General features: G+C 40.2%; 1 protein-coding gene across 2 annotated transcripts in view; it reads left to right on the top strand.

Annotated features, from left to right (window-relative positions):
* Nucleotides 1-13,750, top strand: part of LOC131684875 (uncharacterized) — a 79,361-nt gene that overhangs the window by 30,864 nt on the left and 34,747 nt on the right. For both annotated transcript variants that reach the window (XM_058968115.1, XM_058968116.1), the window contains one exon: nucleotides 1,346-1,485. The gene's annotated coding sequence lies outside the window, so the exon portion shown is untranslated. The remainder of the gene's footprint in view (nucleotides 1-1,345; nucleotides 1,486-13,750) is intronic.

Genomic DNA, 13,750 nt, shown 5'->3' with positions numbered 1-13,750 from the left:
TATATCGTATTCGGTTACCCCGGAACCTGTTGCGGTGCACACGCACACATACACACACTCACTCGAATCGGCAGTGATCCGTACACTTGGTAGAACGTTTGGTTTTTTTCTTCTCATCAGGTATCAAGTTTCCTGATCAAGCCGGCTACCTCTTCTCAGCCACCGTCAGGTATTCCGATAGCCTCGCACAATCTACACACATTTTCCTGTCGCTTTGGGCCGCGTCCGAATCCGAGTGCTTTGTGCATCGGATTCCCATGCACCTACATCGGCCCGGCTGCTGCTGTATGGTAACAGCAGATTGTCTGAAAAGACACCGATAGGGACTGTACACTCGGTTTATATTTTTGGTACAGCAAAATAACAGGTTTCATTGAGCAAATAACAGGGTCCATCAAATCCAGCATCAGCAGCAGCGTGAGCGACGAAGAAAGATTTTGCGAAGGGCTCTCTCGATTCGGGCCGGGGCTACAGTTGTGGCGGTAATGGATTGACTGGCCCTAAACCGGCTGCTGATAAATTTTTGGAAAAGTTTTTTCCACTTAATAATAGCCATTTTGCGAATGTTCCCTGCCACTTTTGAGACTGGTTTTGTGGGTTAATTTTCCGTGTGCTGACATTGAACTTGAATATGTATTTTTGAGAGAGTTGAGACGTTGGTAATGCTTTGGAGAACAGCCGAAGGTAACAAACATTTTTTTTCGTGATATTTGAAGCATAGCCGATAGTTATTTGATTACCGTTTTAAGCTATACAACGTTTTCCTGTCGTTTGTGAACGACTAAAAGTATCGACAGCGGAAACGAATTGTGGGCTAGATGAGACAGGAGAAACGGTACATTTTGACGCGGTGAAAACTGGTTTTAGGTTGGCCAATTACTATCAGCAGGCGAAAAAGCGAAGATTCGAAGAAAAAGTCGGTCCCAGTCGGCGGTTTCAGGTCGTTAAACGCTTCCCTCGATAACAGATGGTTTAGCAGCACTCAACGAGTGACTCAAATAAAGGAAAAAGTTGGCCGGAAACGAATTTAAATTTATTAGTGTGAATTCCGGGTATCCGGGCTCTCGTCGACGGCGCACGGCCCAATTGCAGCGCTGGCTCGCAGTGACTAGCGATGAAAGTGGACCCCCCTATGTTCGGCACAAATCAATTTACGCATCGGTAAGGACGAGGGCAACATTTTGATATTCAATACTAATATTGCACTTGTCCCGGCCTATGCGTGGAGTTGACAGTCAGCGGTACAGCGAACGAGGGGTCCACGAATTAAACCAATTTTAAACATTGTTCTAGTAGTATGATATTTATGTCACTAAATCCGTCCTTTTTTCTCTTTCATTTGCAGATTTGGCTTATTTTACCGATACATTACCTACCCCCTTAATCTAAGACTGAGAAACAGAGATCTTCAAGCAAGAGCTACTTCTGCATACGTCCTTTTTTGTATGGAAACTACACAATACAAGCAGATAATAAAAACAAGAGGTAAGCAACTCGAAACCTTGTGTATTAAAAAAACTCGACCAAAGATTGGTGGCGTGGCCGGTCTAATTTTCCACGTAATTTGATAATTTCATCGCTTGTGATCATTTTCGTTCGCTCGTTTTGGGAAGGGACCCCGCAAAAAAGGTTTGATGAGGGAGCAGCCGAGCTATTGTGTCGGGTTTCAAATAACCGGCTCGATATTTTCGTGGTCGTCTTTTGTTGTTTTTCTGCCTGAAATAAGAAGCCTCGTTGGGTGGCGTCAATCGTTAGGTTGATGGTGATTTAAGTTGACACTTCCAAGGTGATCTACCGTACCGGGCTTCTAAAGGTGGTCTGTGAGTCGCAAAAGATTAGCCAGTGCCTAGGGTTGGTGTTGGTAGCTGGCTCTAGTCGGTTTCAACTGGAATACAGGACTACAAAATGAGATACCGTGAAAGCACTATATTTTACGCACCTAACAAATGATGTTTGTAATTCCGTGCAACGTTTTGTCTATTTCATTTCTCGTTAGGACCTGAAACGTAGCACTTTTACTAGAAGATACTAGGTTGAATACAAACCCACAAAAAGTAATGCAGTTTAGTATGAATTTCAAAGTGAAATGTTTGAAACTACGCTGGATTATGCGCGATCACGGTACATACAGTGGCGGAGAAAACAATAAGACTAGGTTATATTTCTTGAAATCTGCGTGCAGCCTATTTAAAAATCTGTGCAAATCTGTGTTAAGAAAAACGTACAAATTTGTCTCAAACAAGAAGTGACGACCTTTTTTATGGGTTTTGCTCGAGTTAAAAATTGAACGCGAGATCAAAAATTGAGAAATCCAGGCTAGTCTCTGCATTATAACAGAAAACTGTGAAAATCTGGGCAGTCTTAAAAATCTGTGCAGAACACTGAAAATCTGTGAAACACAGATTAGTCTGTGTACCTGGCATCCCTGTTCTGTAGCGTCAAACTGGCGCCCTGGTGGCGAAATTGAGTTCAATGGAGAAGCTCAATGTTAATACAAAATTTGATGATCACTTTGGGGCTGGATGTTGTTGGTTCGAATCGAAACTCTTCGAATGTAAACAAAGTCCATTTTATGACGTCAAACTGGCGCTCAGGGGGTAAAATCGTGAAAGTTCAATGGGGCGCTGGAGCGCAAACAAAAATTTTTATAATTCAGAGTGTTTTTGGAAACTTCCCGTAACCATCCAATCCCCTTCAGAAACGTCTATTAGAGGGATACCATACGTTGCGGTTTACCCGCATAACCCGGGAACCGAATCGGCGCAAAACTGCTGAATATCCGCAGGGCGAGGTGGCGCCGACCCGCCGTAGGGAGTCAGAACCTGTGATCCACTCGTTTGGCCGGTTTACTCAAATATAGGTGATATTCCTAGTTTTAATCCGACTGAGCGGTAGCGTAGGCGGACAGCACGAGTGAAAAGCGATATGGCGACATTTCAACGAGTATGGATTCGAGTCAATAATAGGGGCCCATGGACCTATTGTCAATTCACATTTCGACGAGTTTAGATTCGAACTAAAAGAGAAGAGCCGCTGTCTTTTGACAGATTGAGAAAGGCTGGATGTTGTTGGCTCGAATCAGTCCGGAAAAATAAAACAACCCAAAGAATAAGTTCTTTTAACTTACTTTTGTGTTGCGCGTCGCTTTCGCAGTTATTAGTGTTGTCAAGAACAAAACAAAAGATTCGACTCAGTCGAGGTCTTTCGTGGAGTAAGGTACTTTTGAGTTGTTTGTGGTATACTCAAAATTAAGTAAATACAGTCGTGATTCGCTGGTTGGACACTTTTTAACTGGACCGCTTTTTAGTTGGACATCCTCTAGTTGGACCACTGTCCATTTAAAAAGCATCTGAATGTCAAAATGTTATTTCAAATTCACTTTGACAAGAGTTAGAGATGTGATCATATGCATTTATACTACTGACATCCCTTTATACCATTTGTTTGACATTTGTCAATTGTTCCAACTAGCGAATCAAATTCGTTAGTTGGACAGAGACTGTGGCCCAACCAGCGAATCACGACTGTACAACTTAAATTTTAGTATATTGAAATCAAGGTTGAGTATAAATAACCCATCAATGAGTTGTGAATTTTGCCGTGGTTAAACGGAAACTACCTTCAACACGGTTTACCTAATTTTACCTTCCTCCACGATACCCCGACATTGAATCAAAAGAACTCAATTTTAGGTAGTTTTTCGTTTGTGTGAAAACTTGTCGAAAGTAAACAAAGTTCATTCCATAGCGTCAAACTAGTGCCCAGGTGGCGAAATCGTTACAGTTCAACGTTGGAGCGTTGCCAGAAAATTTTTATTTCCCATATTAAATTTTAAGAAACTTTCCACCCGCCGTCAGAGGCAAGCACCCCTGTGATCCACTCGTTTGCCCGGCTCACTCAAATATAGGGGCCATTCCTAGATTAAGTCCGACTGAGCGGTAGCGAAGTCGGACAGCACGTGTAAAAGCGATTTGGCGTAGCCACATTAGGTGATGGATTCAAAATAAAATTGATAACCTAAGTAAAATGTAAACACAAATGAACACTCCGGATGAACCGTCAATTGACATTTCGACGAGTTTTGATTCGAACTAATAATAGGGGCCCCAAAGCCTGTGGCACTCATTCATACTAATGTACTTGTGTGTGGTTCATTCTAAATCAAATACTCTCACAATGCTGAATTCACCAATATACTAGCAATCGTAAGGTTGTGTGAGTTTCTGGAGCGTAATCGCTGTGTGATGCAGTTTTTCTCGGGTAAATGTCGCTTTATATGCATTACACCAGTTCAAATGCAGAACCCGCATTAGAACCATGCGTTTTTGCATGTGAATCTTCCCGGTCATATTTATGGTGTAGGAATATACCTACATAAGACAAGTATAGTGACATGTTAGCAAAGGGAACACCTACATTATGGACGTTAGATCGCCATTGCCGAATTCACTATCCCATCAACAAACACAGCTCGCACTGCAATGCTGTGAGATAAATTTGTGTGTTTAAAGAATAATCACTACATTTATAAGCAGTTTTATCTTTGCATCGCGAAACATCTATTGTTTGAATGTGTGCACATTTAATTTGAATTACTGGGCACAGTAAAATTTTCCTGGGGTTTTGAACAGCAAATCGTTCGGCAATCAGTTCAGTAAAACAATTCAGTTACCGAACTCTCCCCAATCCGTTCTATCTAAACGTCAAAAAATACTGGTCAGTCAGCAGTTTCCTCTGAAAATGGCGAATAGACAGATGATTTGCTGTATCTGTTTTGTAAGTTTTTGACGAGGTTCGGTAGTGTTGGTACAATTTTGCCGAACAATCAGTATTTTACTGGATAATGTTGATGTACCGAAAAAACAGAAGTGCTGATAAATTCAGTGAAAATATTGCGAGTTTCAGCCAAATTACTGAAAATCGCCAAAAAATGAAAACTTTACCGCAATTATTGCGAGTTTGAAAAATTACTGAAAATCGCTAAAAAATGAAAACTTTACTGCAGTTTTTGAAACAATTTGCTGCCAGCTTCGTAAAAATATTACTTTACTGTGCAAGTCGTCGAAATAAATTGCTGAACAACTTTTGGCTGGCTTAGTGTGTATCTACATGGAATGCTGCTGCCGTCGAAAAAGTTTTCTTGGTTCCGTGTATTCCGATCAAAGGTTGAATCGAATACACAAGGTAAGGCCTAGTGACCACACGAAACATTGTTTCTCTCGTTAATCCGTCGACGAACTGGTGCCAATATCCGCGTTTTTCAGCTTTCATCAAGTTTTTCATTTGCGTTGCTAACATCGCATATATTCGGGAATTTTCGGGCGTCCAACATTCGAAAAGTCCTTATAGGACTTTTTCGCGTGCAATTCTGAGCACACTCTGGCTTACCACAGAGTGTTTGCACCGGGTACTCGTATCATCTGACATTTAATCGCAGTGCCGAGAATCAAGCAAGCCAAAACCTTCTACTCTTCCATTGGAGGAATTTCTTGTTTTGATTCGATTGTTTCGGATAGACTGGGTCGTGTAGCTCTTTCAATCAATGGGTACACTCTAATTGCAGGGAGGACGAGTACAATGATAAATCTAACGCGCACGAACCAGTGCGAATAGGGACTCGTGTCGTTTCTCCCGTATTTAAGATGATCATCTTAAAATTGTCGCAAATATCATGCAGGAAGGTAGATCAATTATCATCGTTAAGACAACCCCATGCCATAACGTGGGAGTTGAAGTCTTCTAAAACCAGAATTAAGGTGCGAGTAGGGATTTAGTGCTGGTTTGCTGGCTTTTTTACTTCAATACCTGGTACCGAGTAAAGGTTAACTCAATTGAAATAATAGCACATTTTGACCCTAAAATATTCCTCCATACTGTTTTCTCGGTCCTGGCGAATAATGTTAAATTTTTGACAGTTAAGACGTAAGTTGACCAGGTTTCACACAATGCAAATGCATCACACTGCAAATTATTTTTAAAATGTTTCAAATAATCGATAATACTTCTGCAAATAGTGACTTCGCTCGGTGAATTAGTCATCTAAGGATACGATCGCTCTAGGAGGGCCATTTAGTAGAAAACTCTCACTATTGGAAGTGTTTAATATCTAGTCCAGTCCATATCAAATAATTTCATCTGATCAGGACTAGGTTGAATCTCGGACTGATGTCCCATGTGAAAATTCCTGTTTACTTACTTCGATTTTGTAACGAAACTTCCTCGAGTTATTATACTTGGAGGCCCATCATGGGACACCCTCAGACCTTTACGAGGAAGCTTAGGAAAGGAAAAAAATTTCCTCCTTCGTAAATTTATTGACACATTAGAAGATGTTCTCTCGATGGGATTGTCAGAATCGCGCTCTTTAGTGAACAAGAGAGCGTAGAAATTATTCATGGCTGGTGGTGTATCCCTCTTTAGCATTTCTTCTCGGCATGATTCAGTTTTCCCCGCAAAATTTGTACGCGAGGTATATCGAAAGATCATGCAGAGTCTCTCACAGTATGAAGACTTCAGCATCCCCGTAGCAAGAATCATTTTCATGATTCTCTACGCATATTCCGAACCGTGCCTTGTTTCTACAATGAATAGCTGTATAGCCTAATTGTTTGCAACGATGGTAGTGCATGCACCGCGGCATTAAAAGACGAACAGGCATGCTAACGTAGTTCAAAAGAGCAAAGCTTTGAAGATCAGATACGGCGAACGGCTCGAAATGAAGCTTATGCTCCTCGATTTTGCTGAACACAATTGGTGGCAATTCAAAATTTTCACGGAATGAAGCAAAAGGACCCCCCAATTATGGCCCATGTCGGAGACTACTCCATTAATCTCTACTTCCCGGGCGGGTACGTAGACAAGATACTTCTTCGTAAAAAGTTCGCAGCCCGCAATTATATTTACCTGTTCAAGATCGCTCACAGATAACATACGGTGATCTGACCATCCAGAGGCCGGTTGTATTAGACGGACATAATTTGTATCGTAAAGGAGACTTATCAGCATTATTTTTGTCATCCGGGGAAATCTTAAAATCGACCTCCATTGAGACTGAGGAGGTGTCGGTCGTCGGGGATGCCTTCCTATTAGGCAACAACATTATGCGGGCTTCAGGTTTTATTGGAGGGAACAGGAAATTAATGCAATAAAATTTAAAAGTGAGAAATAGTTACTTTTTCAGTCGGTTGGTCATACATCCCGTTAAGCCAGAGCAAAACAAAAATTGAATCTTCTCAGTCGAGATCTGACACAGTTATGACGATTTCATTCGAACAAATGTATTCATTGCAAGTAATTTTATGTGTCTGTAATGCGACAAATTTCTAGTAATACTTAGGCACCCACCCTATGCTTATTTTACTACCCACTCGAGCTAAAAGTGCTACGCCGGCCCTATACGTCTGTTCAAGAGAGCCCATAAGAGCCATCCAGAGGCCTCGATATAGTTCTTTTTTGAATACGTCGCAAACCCAGCAAAATAAAGCGGAATTCTGACTGGTTCTAGTTAGTATCCGCGTCTAGTGACACAACCGATTCTAATTAGTATCGGTTGTATCACTGGAACCAGTCAAAATTCCGGTTCATTTTCCGGTTACTAGGAAATACCTGCAGCTTCTCCATCCATACAATGTCAATACCAAAACAATTAATCATCTCTATCAGATAATAAAACAATTCCGCGCCAGCGCGACTAACTAAAGTCAACACCATCCGCTCCGACCAAACTGAAACATAATCGACCATCTCGCCGGCAGGTGAGAACTAAACGATAACCTGACACGCAGCAACAACAACAACGAAAACCGCTATTAAATAATGTTAACCTTCACCTTTCGGGTACAGTTAGGAGAAATTCCTATACTATCATTGGCATCATCGTCGCCATCGTTTGTCGTCGTCGTAAAACACTCAGATGAATTACGATCTACTGCGCTCGTCGGCTTGAGAAAGTTGACGCGTGCCAACCAGCATCGGCCTCTATTGTTCTGCTACAAGCGAAGAAAGACTAAGCCAGTTTGGTTGGTGTAGCAAGGTTCGTTTTTGTTGTGTTGCTAGTCAAGTCTCTCCCCGCCGACACCTCCACCAATCACCAACCAGAAAACCGTGTTTTGCGATAGGTGTTAAAGATCATCGTCTCGCGGTGTAGTCTAGGGAGGCCCACGCGTGCGTTGGAATATGCGATGGGAAAAACAATAGAATCGTGGAGAAATTATGGCATCAGTTAACCGTTCAACACCATCCTCTCTTACTTCTCTCGGACGGCATCATTATGGCTGGGGTGGGCGTCGGTACTGTTTGCTCGTTTAAACCTCGCATTAATTGCAATATTCATTAGATGTTTAGATGGTTTGGATGCGAACAGTTACAGACTTACAAGGGTTGCTGTTTTGTTTTACAGGCTGTTGGTGTTTTGTAATTTATCAGCGATCATCATTCTCATGTGGTTTTATGTAAAAATGTGCTCTGAACTCAACTGGTTGGTAGCAGTATTTGTCGAGTTTGTCAGGCAGAGCAAAGAAGAAATTATGCTGGAATGCGTTTAAATTCTTTGCTTGGCTTGCCCGTTTTGTAAGTACTAAATTGCTTAGAATAAAGGGTCGTGCTAACAGGTGAATTTCGCACCAACAATTTCTGCCCGGACAGTTTCCACATACAATCCAAGAAATGTTGTTGTTGTTGCATGTTTCTTAGGAAACATGTATGATTGTTTGTATAGAAACGTGGAAAATGAGGAAATAGTTATTTTTGTTAAAACTAAATAAAAAATATTTTCGCTATGCTATATTTAAAATTAAAATTTAGGTAAAAACAATTTTTTCTCCATTATAGAGAAAACTGTTTAAAACCATCTTCCGCGTGAAGGGCACAAAACTTATAACTAAATTAGTTGTGGAATTTTCGTTTCGACTTCATCTCATCAGAATCCGATACTAACTTAGTTACCGGGCTATGCTAGCGCCGGATTGACTTTAGCTCCAAAAACCTGTTTTAATCCACCTAGTGGTGCAATTGTGCCTTTCTCACTTGTCCAAACTACGATTCCATTGCTCATTATGTTCAATACAATGGTGGAAATGTACATTACATATTCAGTACGATTTGCACATAGTACATACAATGGATCGACAGCCACGATTTTGAAATACTATGTGTCGGCACTGAAACATCGCTTGAAACCAGCGGCGAATCAAGAAGGACGATCTGTTAAGAGATCTTAAACTAGTTATAATTTTAAAGTAGCAAACCCTTACTGCATACCGCTACCTAAGCTTATACAAGCCAAAAAAAATTTTGGCCGGGGGGTACGGGTTCGAATTCTGCCTCTGAGAAGATTGCTTTTTTCACATAACAGTAACACGATTTTCTGTGCGTGAACTAGTTCACAACTTTACGAATATTATTTATGAAACCAAAAATGAATCCACCATTTCATATGAATTTTAGAGTTCGGCTATATAACATGCTCTGATTTGGGATTTACAGTAATGTTTCGATTATATTACGGTCGGTCTGTATTTAAGCGTGATATACCTGAAGCGTGATATATTCAAAACAAAACAAAAAATTACATTAAAGCATTAACCAATGTAAAAGTAATAAAAAGTTATAGCTAGTCAAAAGAATAAATTATAGTAGGGTAATAGCCTATTTTTCGCCATGTTTCTATTATCACACTACTTTTTTGAAGCCGTTGGTTAGATCAGCGTTCTCCATTTTTGTTCAACGCATTGGGTCGAACGGTATGGCATCAGCGGATAATTTCCCCCCCCCCCCCCCCACAACATCACTTTACCTATCCCGTACCGTTTCTTAAAATTGTTGAACCACCCAAAACTAAACATGAAGGAATCTGGCACGTTAAGGTTTTGGACAAAATATCTTTACTGTTAAAATAAATGTATTCGAAGAGACTACGATTCAGTTCTCGTTGTTTCAACATCCATAGAAATAGTGCCATCTCCAATTGTTGACGTTGTCCTTTCAAAAGAAATATACTCACATCGATTCTAGAGAAAAGGCTTATCTTGGCATACCTACACTAAGGCAAAACGCATAGCGAAATTCATAAGATTCATCTTATGATGACTAGAACAGTAACAAAACTTTGTTTTCATAAGATTAATATGAAAAACATACGACTTTCATGATTACCTTAACATTTTATAAGTAATTGCATTTGCCAGTCGTTCGACTTTCATACGAGCATCCATGATTCTCGTAAACATAAGAGAAATGTATAATATTGTCTTATGATAATTCAAAGATGCCTTATGGAACATGAAATCAAAGCAAACCGATTTGACCAAATAAATGCCGTTTCATAAGATAATCTTATGATTTACATGCGTACTACGTGTGGCTAAAAATTATACGATATTCCTATGAAATTCGCTGTATTTTATGCCTGAGTGTAGCATATCTTGCGTATTTTGTTTTTCTCATTATTTTGTTAGATTTTCCAGCGGATAACTAACAATTTAAAAAAGAAGCCGACTTGTTTACCTGCTACACCAGACGGCTTCTTAAGGATACGGCAAATATGTTACAGAGAACTTAAAACTAAAATTGAAATTGGCCGAAAGATATTTCCGCAATCCTAGTCATTGCAACAACGTCTTGGTAAAATATGATTTCGAGATTATTCACGTTTAAAGTTTCGCGCCACACCCTCCGCTCACGTAAAGGAACAAGACGAACAGCGCTATTACTTTGCTTCTAGTGCTTAGCCCTCTATAAAATTCAGATTATTTCTTAAGAATCTATTCTTTAAGATAAAAGAATAAAAAAGTTCGACTTTTTGACCGATCTCATCATATATAAACCCCTAACGAAATACCCCGAAACCCAATAATAGACTCATTACCCTACATGTAAATTAGCAAATTAATTGTAAAAAAAACATAAAAGTGTGAGGATACAACATGTGGCTTAATTAGGCCAAAACGTAGTGTGTCTTGTATGTTTTTCAAAAAGCGTGATATAATCGAGACGAAACCGTGATATAATCGAGGGTGATATAAACGAGTATTGATATAAACGCATAGTGATATAATCGAAACATTACTGTATTACATCTGGAACATGACCTGGTTTTCGTGGTTGCGAATTAGGTAAAATATTTTCTCGTCAACTATTTTACGAAACTCGGAATATTATGCATGAAGCCATTCAATTACCTGGAAGTAGATCATGATTCCTAATATATTCGTCACGATTCAATGACCGTGCTCGTGAAACAGTTAACAAAATCATAGAATATTATTCATGTATTCGTGAACTGGTTCATATTATATTACATTCGTGCTTTCGAAATAGTTCACAAAATCATGAAATATTTTTGAAGTAGATATACATGAATTGATTCACGATTTCTAGCGAATTAGTCCTGCTTGTGAAATGATTCACAAAATCATTCATGGCGTTCATGATTCCTAGTACATAGTACGCTCTATCTTGAGTTCTTGGACATCGTTATCAATTTGATAAAGGTTCAATGCGATATCCGGACAGAAATCGAAAACTGCACGGGAGATACCAAAAATACATTACAAAGCCACAAATCGTGTTCCTGATATAGTTCACGATAGCGCGAATCAATCACACTTTTATGATCCAGTTCCTATTGATATGCTGCGCCGAGTAAAAAATTCGATAGTAATTTAACCCTTTCATGCCCAACTTTTTTCTAGTGCAGGTAGGGTTTCAAAACAATGTTTCCTTGAAAACGGTGAGTTCAAGAAACTCGAAAAACCTTTTTTCATAAGGATAGATGCCTCCCTCGCAGTGTTAGAAGCTGCTCAACTTTTACCTTTCAATGCTCAATACAATTCTTCTAGAATATTTACAATAGTTCACTTTCGTGGAAAGTGTAGCAAAAGACAGCCTAAATTGATAAGTTTTATTAGTTTTCAATTATATTACAACGCAACGAAGACATATGAAAAATTTATTTTCCGTCTTTAACGTAAACTGTCTCTGGCAGCACTGCCGGAATCCAATTAGATTAATTGCAATAACTTCAGTTCTAGAGCTGATCCTTGTAACTGTTAATACTCATGTGAAAGGCAATAGTCACATTTATTAGCAGAGAGTTACATCTAACACCTCTTCTCAACCAGCTGGAGTAAATGTTTGGCGATTTCCTACATTAAATGTATGCCGGGATTAGATTGACGATTTTTAGAGCGATTGCATAACCTTTCTATATGAGAAAGGCAAAAATGTACCGAAGTAAAAAAAGTCATTTGGCATCCAAAATACAAATCCGATTTTGAAATTTTCCCTTACTCCACCCTTTGAGTATTTTTCATTTCATTTCATATGGGAATTTGCTCTGTGGTCGCACTCTTCAACCCGTAACTCCGGAACCAGAAGTCCAATCTACAAAAAAAATCAATAGCAGCCGATGGGAATGTTGTACCTTTCATTTGTGCAAATCGGTCCAGCCATCTCTGAGAAACAGTGGTGACATTTTTTCCACATACACACATATACACATACATACATACACACAGACATTTTCCGATCTCGACGAACTGAATCGAATGGCATATGCCATTCGGCTCTCCGGGCCGGGATTAGAATAACGATTTTTAGAGCGATTGCATAACCTTTCTATATGAGAAAGGCAAAAACGAAAACACTATTTGTGTTTCTTAACAAACTCCCAGTCCTGCATGATGTCCAGCAAGAAAAGGAGTTCCTATTAAGCTGATGAGAATTAATGAAATTGAAACTTAGCAAGCCGATGCAATATGCACTATGCTACATTTCTCCTTAGTGGGGAGAAATTTAGGTTAAATCTATTTTTTCTCTATTAATTGTTTAAAACCTTAATTACCTACAACTCGTTCTCGCCCTCTAATATTTGACAAATAATGTATTGTTTGGTTTGCCAGTGAGCTGCCAACTCATTTTTGAAAAGCTCATAAACGTCCAATCCCAAATCTAACAGTAAAGCCGGCAAAGTGGCCTGCATTCATCACCATAATAGTACATGTAGGTAAATCTTAACCTAGGATCTTGCCTTTATTCCCATCGTATTCCAAACGCGAGAACGACGAGCAAATAAGGAACGTCGCCCACACAAGCTCCATACCGTGCCACATATAGCTGACTCAAACGATTTATGAACCTAACGCCTCAAATTACCGCAGGCTCTGCGTCGCATCGCGTCAAGTCGTGGCATCGGGAAGTCTGTCCCATCTCGGTAAGCCGAAGAAACTGCCGGTCTCAGCTAACAAGCACACCACGATAATTACCGGCATAAACAATCTACTTTTCCTGCTGCTGCTGCTGATGCTAATGCTAGAAGGTCTATCTATGGCTGTGTTCGTGTTTAGGAGACCATACGCTCCAGAAAGTCCCAGCTGTGTATGCCAGCGCAGCGTTTGTCATCACACTCCCGGTTCGACTATTCTCGTTAATTTGCTTACGACTTCAAATTTACAGCTACATCATCATCTTTCATTCGTTACCGCCTGCACCGCCGCCACCATCATCTACGTCTACCGGATGAGAGATCGTGGAGAGCAGGGGCGAGCAGGGTGCTTACTGAGTCCGAAAGAAAGCTGCCTGTGTGTCGAATATAAACAGCAAATCATCATCGTCAGTCAAATCGTGGGCTTGTGCGCGGGTTCGCGAAAAACACGCACCGTACGCAACGCGCGCCTTTAGTGTATTCTACACGAAGTCACGGCGGGTCATCGATCCCACTCTCGTTCCGATTACTTCTCGCTGAAGAGCCACG

This window comes from Topomyia yanbarensis, chromosome 2 (assembly GCF_030247195.1).
Source record: "Topomyia yanbarensis strain Yona2022 chromosome 2, ASM3024719v1, whole genome shotgun sequence".
Classification (NCBI taxonomy): domain Eukaryota; kingdom Metazoa; phylum Arthropoda; class Insecta; order Diptera; family Culicidae; genus Topomyia; species Topomyia yanbarensis.
The sequence above is the reverse complement of the archived record's forward strand: the minus strand, read 5'-3'. Positions and strand labels throughout refer to the sequence as shown.